The sequence below is a fragment of the Cimex lectularius genome, unplaced genomic scaffold (assembly GCF_000648675.2).
Source record: "Cimex lectularius strain Harlan isolate CLEC.00 unplaced genomic scaffold, Clec_2.1 scaffold97, whole genome shotgun sequence".
Taxonomy (NCBI): domain Eukaryota; kingdom Metazoa; phylum Arthropoda; class Insecta; order Hemiptera; family Cimicidae; genus Cimex; species Cimex lectularius.
This window is the reverse complement of record NW_019392672.1, coordinates 1,209,676-1,215,966: the sequence shown is the minus strand read 5'-3', so window position 1 is coordinate 1,215,966 and position 6,291 is coordinate 1,209,676. Positions and strand designations below refer to the sequence as shown.

The 6,291-nt window shown below is 35.8% G+C and overlaps 1 non-coding gene across 1 annotated transcript; it reads right to left on the bottom strand.

Annotated features, from left to right (window-relative positions):
• Positions 1-1,035: 1,035 nt before the first annotated feature.
• On the bottom strand, positions 1,036-1,109 carry Trnas-acu. The gene has a single exon. It is a non-coding gene; the product is annotated as a tRNA-Ser (tRNA).
• Positions 1,110-6,291: the final 5,182 nt, after the last annotated feature.

The window sequence follows — 6,291 nt, the reverse complement described above, 5'->3', positions numbered from 1 at the left end:
CAACTCTTATATACAATTATTAAAAAAACGAGCCGTAACATCGTATTTGTTAAAAAAATAACAGCTGAATTTATTAATTCGTTGGCTTTAAAGATCTCATTTCAATCCTCAGTTCGATCGCGTTTGGAATATGCAGGGGTTGTAAAGGCTCCCTCTAATAAAGATAACATCAGGCTTCTGGAAAGGATTCAGGACCGAACCTTAAATTTATTTCCTACATGAGTGTGTCATGAATCGTATGATGACTATTCTTCCCTCCGCCCAAACTTCAAGGTGGGCTCAAGCTTCGAAGAAAAATTAGCTTCCTCTCCTTCGGTTGGAAGGTGGTTAACAACCCGATCCACGTTCCGGATATCTTCCAACGTTCGGGTTAAGGGTCCATCTCAGAAGAATGGCCCACTTTTCTATATAGATTTTCACCGAGCCTCCTACGGATTTGACAATACCAGTTCCACAATTGCTCAACTTTTGAATGACACAACCTCATTGACTGACGTTTTCCAAGATGGCCTCAAGTAGTTCATCAGGAAACGCAAATCGGTCTTGGGCTCCAAGATCTGTATTTTATTTCAACTTTTTCCTTTATATTTATTTATATTTATATATCCTTATTTTACGTTTTTGAAGGTCTGGTTACCTACCGTTTAGGTCGCGACTAGCTTTAAGGAATAAGAAAAAAAATCATTCTATTCATAATTACTTTAACTCATTCATGCGTTTAGCAGTCATAATGGACTGTATTAATTACTTTAATTAATCATAATCTTTAAGAAAGATTTTGGTTGAGATGAAAAAGCTAGTGTCACAGGACAGTGTGTGTAGCTTTTCACAGGACCACCGACTCGACAAATCAGGATCCACAATTGCTCACCTCTTGAATGACACTAGCTCATTGGCTGACGTTTCCACGATGGCCTCAGGTCGTTCATCAGGAAATGCAAATCGGTGTTGTGATCTATAACTTATTTTAACTTTCCTCTTTATTCAATTAATTAATCTTTTTATGTAAGGTATTGGTTGAAATGAAAAAGTTAGTGTCACGAGTGGGATACGAACCCACGACCTTCGGCTCAGTACACCGCTGCTCTAACCACTTGAGCTATCGTGACTTCGATCCACCCCAACTCCTCATCTCAACCTACCTTTCGAATTTTCCCTACTTTTTGCCATTTTTCATCCCGCTCGTGATACTAACTTTTTCATTTCAATCAATACCTTACATAAAAAGATTAATTAATTGAATAAAGAGGAAAGTTAAAATAAGTGACATTGCAAGAAGTTATTTGGTCAATCGGTCCCCGAAATATAATAGATTTCCTCTTTATATTTATTTATATTTATGTACAATTTATCAATGTGATTGTTCCGGCCTGGTCGCCTATGTACTGTTTGAGCTGTAAGGAATAAAATTTACCACCGCAGAACGTACAACTATGAGTAAAAGTAACTTTAGGCTATATATGATATTTTCAGTTTAATAAATATGTCTTGAGATTTATTTGTGGGATCTGCGGGGTAATGAACGTAATAGTTTAGTTGTTTCGCCATCTTTAGTCGCTTGTGTGTATTCCGAAGTTAGAAAAATATAAATTTAATAGTTGAAGGAATAATGTTCCAATTATGATTTTTGAAGTTTGAATAATCAAGCAATAGTTTATTAAATGTTAGATTGTTTCCGATCATTTCTGTCTGACCAATTTTGATTTTTTGGTTTGTCAGATGTGTTTTAGCTTCTCATCATTTGCAGTATATAAGTTGTTTTGTTTTTTCTAAGCTCTTTTTTTAAAACAAATCATAATAATAATAAAGTGGGAAGTTTATGTGCCGACAAACAGCTGAAGTCATCGCCGGCCCTCTGCGTGTTTTCCTTCTTTTTCTCTTCTTCCGCGCTTATTTTGTTTTAAACTGCATTCATTTGAGCGTCTGGATCTGGTAACTGACTCTCTGATTTCAAATATATACTACATTGATATGCTAGAATGCTAGTCTTTCGTTTGTACCTCACGTTGTCAAATACATAATAGAAACGAAACATACAATACATACATATATACATCACCACATAGATGTCTGGTCACATTCATTCCCCAAGAGTACTCGATATTCCTCGGGGCGAGAACAAATTATAATTTTGTCAACAACGTTAGACTGAAAAGGAACGTAATTATTTGTTGGAAAAGCAGATTGTTTGAGGTAGCTTAAAACAGAAATGATAGTTAGGAAATGATTAGGTTCGTCGCCAGTCCGGCTAACACTCCCCCCTGAAGGTCGGGTGTAATCCATCAAAGCCGTCCACGGCCTAGCGATACATGCAAATACAATAAAATTACACAATACGTTATTGGAGTTTGATTTATGCATAGGCCGTGTTCAGTCCACGCACACTTTCATCCCACCTTTCAACAACTTGATAATTGTGTTTCACCCCGCCCCATCAGCGGCCTCCCCTACATTCATTATATCTCGTGTTTTTTGCATAATTGAAATTGAAACACGATTTTTCCCCGTCAAACTGTCACCGGAAATCAGACGGGTTGATTTAAAACGCCCTTGGACTGTAATTAAGTTAGTTTGTCCAGCTCCCCTGGACTTGTGGACGTTGGCACTATTGTCAACAAGCTGCTATTTAAATTTCAACAATTACGTAATGAAAAAGTACACATAAAACATACATAGGATCTAATCACACGTTAATAGCTGAGGTACATTCATGTTCAAAAACTGTTATACAAAAATATCATTTAATGATACGTCGTGACTCAACCACGGAGTAGGTCAACCCTTCTGTAACATTACAAACTGACACAAAAAGGGGCAATTGGTTGATTGGATTATGTTAAAGGTGTATACTTGGTTGAAGACCATCTGAGGACAAAAACAAGCAAAAGACTCAGCGAAGAAAATCTCGTCTGAACTTACTAGAGTTTATCGGTCACAATAGGGAAGTGCGAGGTAAAAAATATGCAACCTCGCATGTAAGAAACTAATTTTATTTTTACTATAACTATAATATAACTATTATTTATTTCTTCATAATCAGAGTATAGATATAATTTGAGCAGGTAAGTGTTATAATAATCGTACCTACGTCCATTTAAAAGAGAAAAAATTCAAAAAAGTTGTTCAGAAACAAAATTACAGGTTAAGCATTATTTTCCGGACAACGCAATAATACGTTTAAAACACACTTTGAAACATGACAATATTATCTACTAAATTTAGCGTTAATAATCGTTTTTGTTAAAACCAATATTGCATCGTTAATATAAACTGCTCAAAAATCTGTAGGGTTATTGCCAATTTTGTAGTATTTATTTTCCCTACCATTTTCATTTTATTTTTATTATAAATTGCATTAAAATTTATTAGAAATAATTATGTTTTTACTGAAGGAAAATTTAATTAAGGGATTTTGAAAAATAACAAAAAATAAAACGTTTTAATTTCATAATTTTGTGTTTTTGGACACAATAATATTTTTAAACAGTTAATACCGTGTATGTCCTCTGTTAACTAAAACCTCTGTGGACCTGTTACGCTGTTAATAAGTTCACTAATTTCGTGGTCCGCTTGACCAATTAATATATTACAATTAATTAAGGTTTTTAGTTGAGTTAAAAAAGTCAATGGCACGAGCGGGATTCGAACCCACGATCTTCGGATAGATACGCCGCTGCTCTACCACTTGAGCTATCGTGATCTCGATCCACTCGGACACTAACTTCCCATCTCATCCCCACCTTTTGAATTTTCTCTCCTTTTTGCCATTTTTTTGCTGTTAATACGGTTGTCACTAATTTCACAAGGAATTTCACTTCCTAGATGTTTCAAAGCTGCGCTCAGTTGTTGTAGGTCAACAGGATGCGTATGGTGATCGAAAAGCCTTCTCTCCAACGCATCCCACATGTGCTTAATGAGATTGAGGTCTGGAGACAATGGATGAAGAGGCAGATAGGAAATTTCCAGTTTTTCTAAATACTGATGAACAACCTCTATGAGGTAGGGCATTGTCATCCAGAAATCGAAAATCACAGCCAATGAGATCCCTGGTTTGAGGGACGTATTCCCCGATAATTTCTTGGACATAACGGACTGCGGTGAGGTCGCCTTCAACAATACGATGTGAGGGCAACTTTCAACAATTTCGAATCCAAAACTGAAACCAAAACATCTTGTACTTCATTTAGGAACTGGTGGGCACTATGGAAAGGTACACGCGAATACACTACCAGGGCTCGTATTGGCACTTTCAGTCTTTCGGAATCTATTCTGAGAAACGCCAGCTGTCTCTGCAATATCCACTTGCCACTGACCTATTCAACGCGATGTCTTTCCATGGTTAAAGAAAATACAACTTGAATAAAATAGAGAATAGACGAGAAAAGGTGTTGGCTTGTATGTAATCTTCATGTTTACTATTCTTAGGTAAATCCGTTATTAAAAATGAGGGTTAACTAACATTTGTTTGTTTTAGATTTGTATTTTCTATTTTGATCCATCCAACTACCAGGATATATCGGTTAATTTAATTAAAGTTACAAGATGAAGTTGAGATTATCGGCCTGCAGCAAATGGTGTTACGAGTTGGATCTTCGGGAGATCAAATGACGGTTGAAATAAAAGAACAAGCAACAGCTTCCGGGTTCTGCCGAGCTTTCGGCGATTTATATCGCCATCCTCAGGGCCTAGATTTATTAAAAGGAGGAAGTCGCTGAAAGCTCGGCAGAACTCGGAAGCTGTTCTTTGTTCTTTTATTTCAACCGTCATTTGATCTCCCGAAGATCCAACTCGTAACATAATTAAAATTAATAGAATAAAAATAAATACAAATATTCATTTTTGAGCAGTTCATAACGTGAAAATTAATTATTAGATTGTTATAACTAAAAACTATTCTAAATATTTTACTCGGATAATTTAATCAATATATTACGTAAGGTTGTCTTTTAAATAATTACTGATTTACAAAATAAGAGCCAAGCAGTACTTTCTGTCTAATTTAAACATAATACATAGTTATAATGATAAAAAATGGTTATGTGTATGATTTTGCTAAGTGCTTTTCCTAACCACCCTTCTTGCCCAATTTGTTATCAAAGGAATTTCTGATTAATGTCATATGTGAAAACATATAATGGTTACAATCAATCAACCTTGTAAGAACATATACTCTTGAAATATTCCAAAATTATCACGATTATGTAATCACCAAAAATACAACAATACAATAAGGCGGCAACAAAAATTTGTCAACGTTTATCTAATTAACCGTGATGATTAATTTCAACTGTACAAAAACGGAATTTAAGAAAAGGGTAGTATGAGCGGACTCTTGTTGTTTTATATATATATAAAGTGGAAGGTTTATGGGCCGACAAACAGCTGAGGTTATCGCCGGCCCTCCGCGTGTATTCCTTCTCTTTCCTGTCTTTCTCGCGTGTTTTGTATTGAACTGCAGCCATTTGAGCATCTCGATCTGCTTACTGACTCTCTGTTTTTACTTGTATATTATGTCGTTATTTTAAAAAGCTAGCCTCTTGTTAGTACCTCAGGTTGTCAATTTAAGAATAGATACACAACATACAATACATAACATATATATACAAACATAGAAGTCTGGTCACATTCACTCCCCCAAAGTACTCGATATTCCTCGGGGCGGGGCCGAACCCACTCCATTCGCGCTAATACCTTACTTTTGCTCCCCAGACATCACACGCTCACCCCAGAGTACTCGATATTCCTCGGGGCGGGGTAAATAACCCCTTCCTTTCACGCAAATAAATTACATTCATCCTAATGTATTAACATAAACACCACACAAACACGACACAAACACTTCAGACACAACACAAGCACAGCACAAACACACATAAACTATATACATTTGAAGATCCCTATAACCTTGAGGTACCGGTTCAGCGATTTGTGCCCGCTGCCCTGCCCCAAGACTACGCACAGGTCCGATGATATTCCAAAATATTGCCTATAAACGTCGAGCCTTCTACAATTGAAAAGGTGCTCGACTGTTACTCTATCTTTGCATAATCTTGTTGTTTTAATTAGTTGTTTTATATTATAATTAATGTTTATTATGCAAATAAACAAGGATACATTATATATCAGTATTTTGATAATTGTATATTAAAAAACCAGGGATAAGGCCAAATGATTTTTTAATTCAAAATTATAATATTGAAGATATCAATTCGTTTTCCATAATAACACTTTAGTTCCAACTCTTTAATCCGAGTTTGGCTTAATACACGGCTAAAGAGTTTGCAAACGACG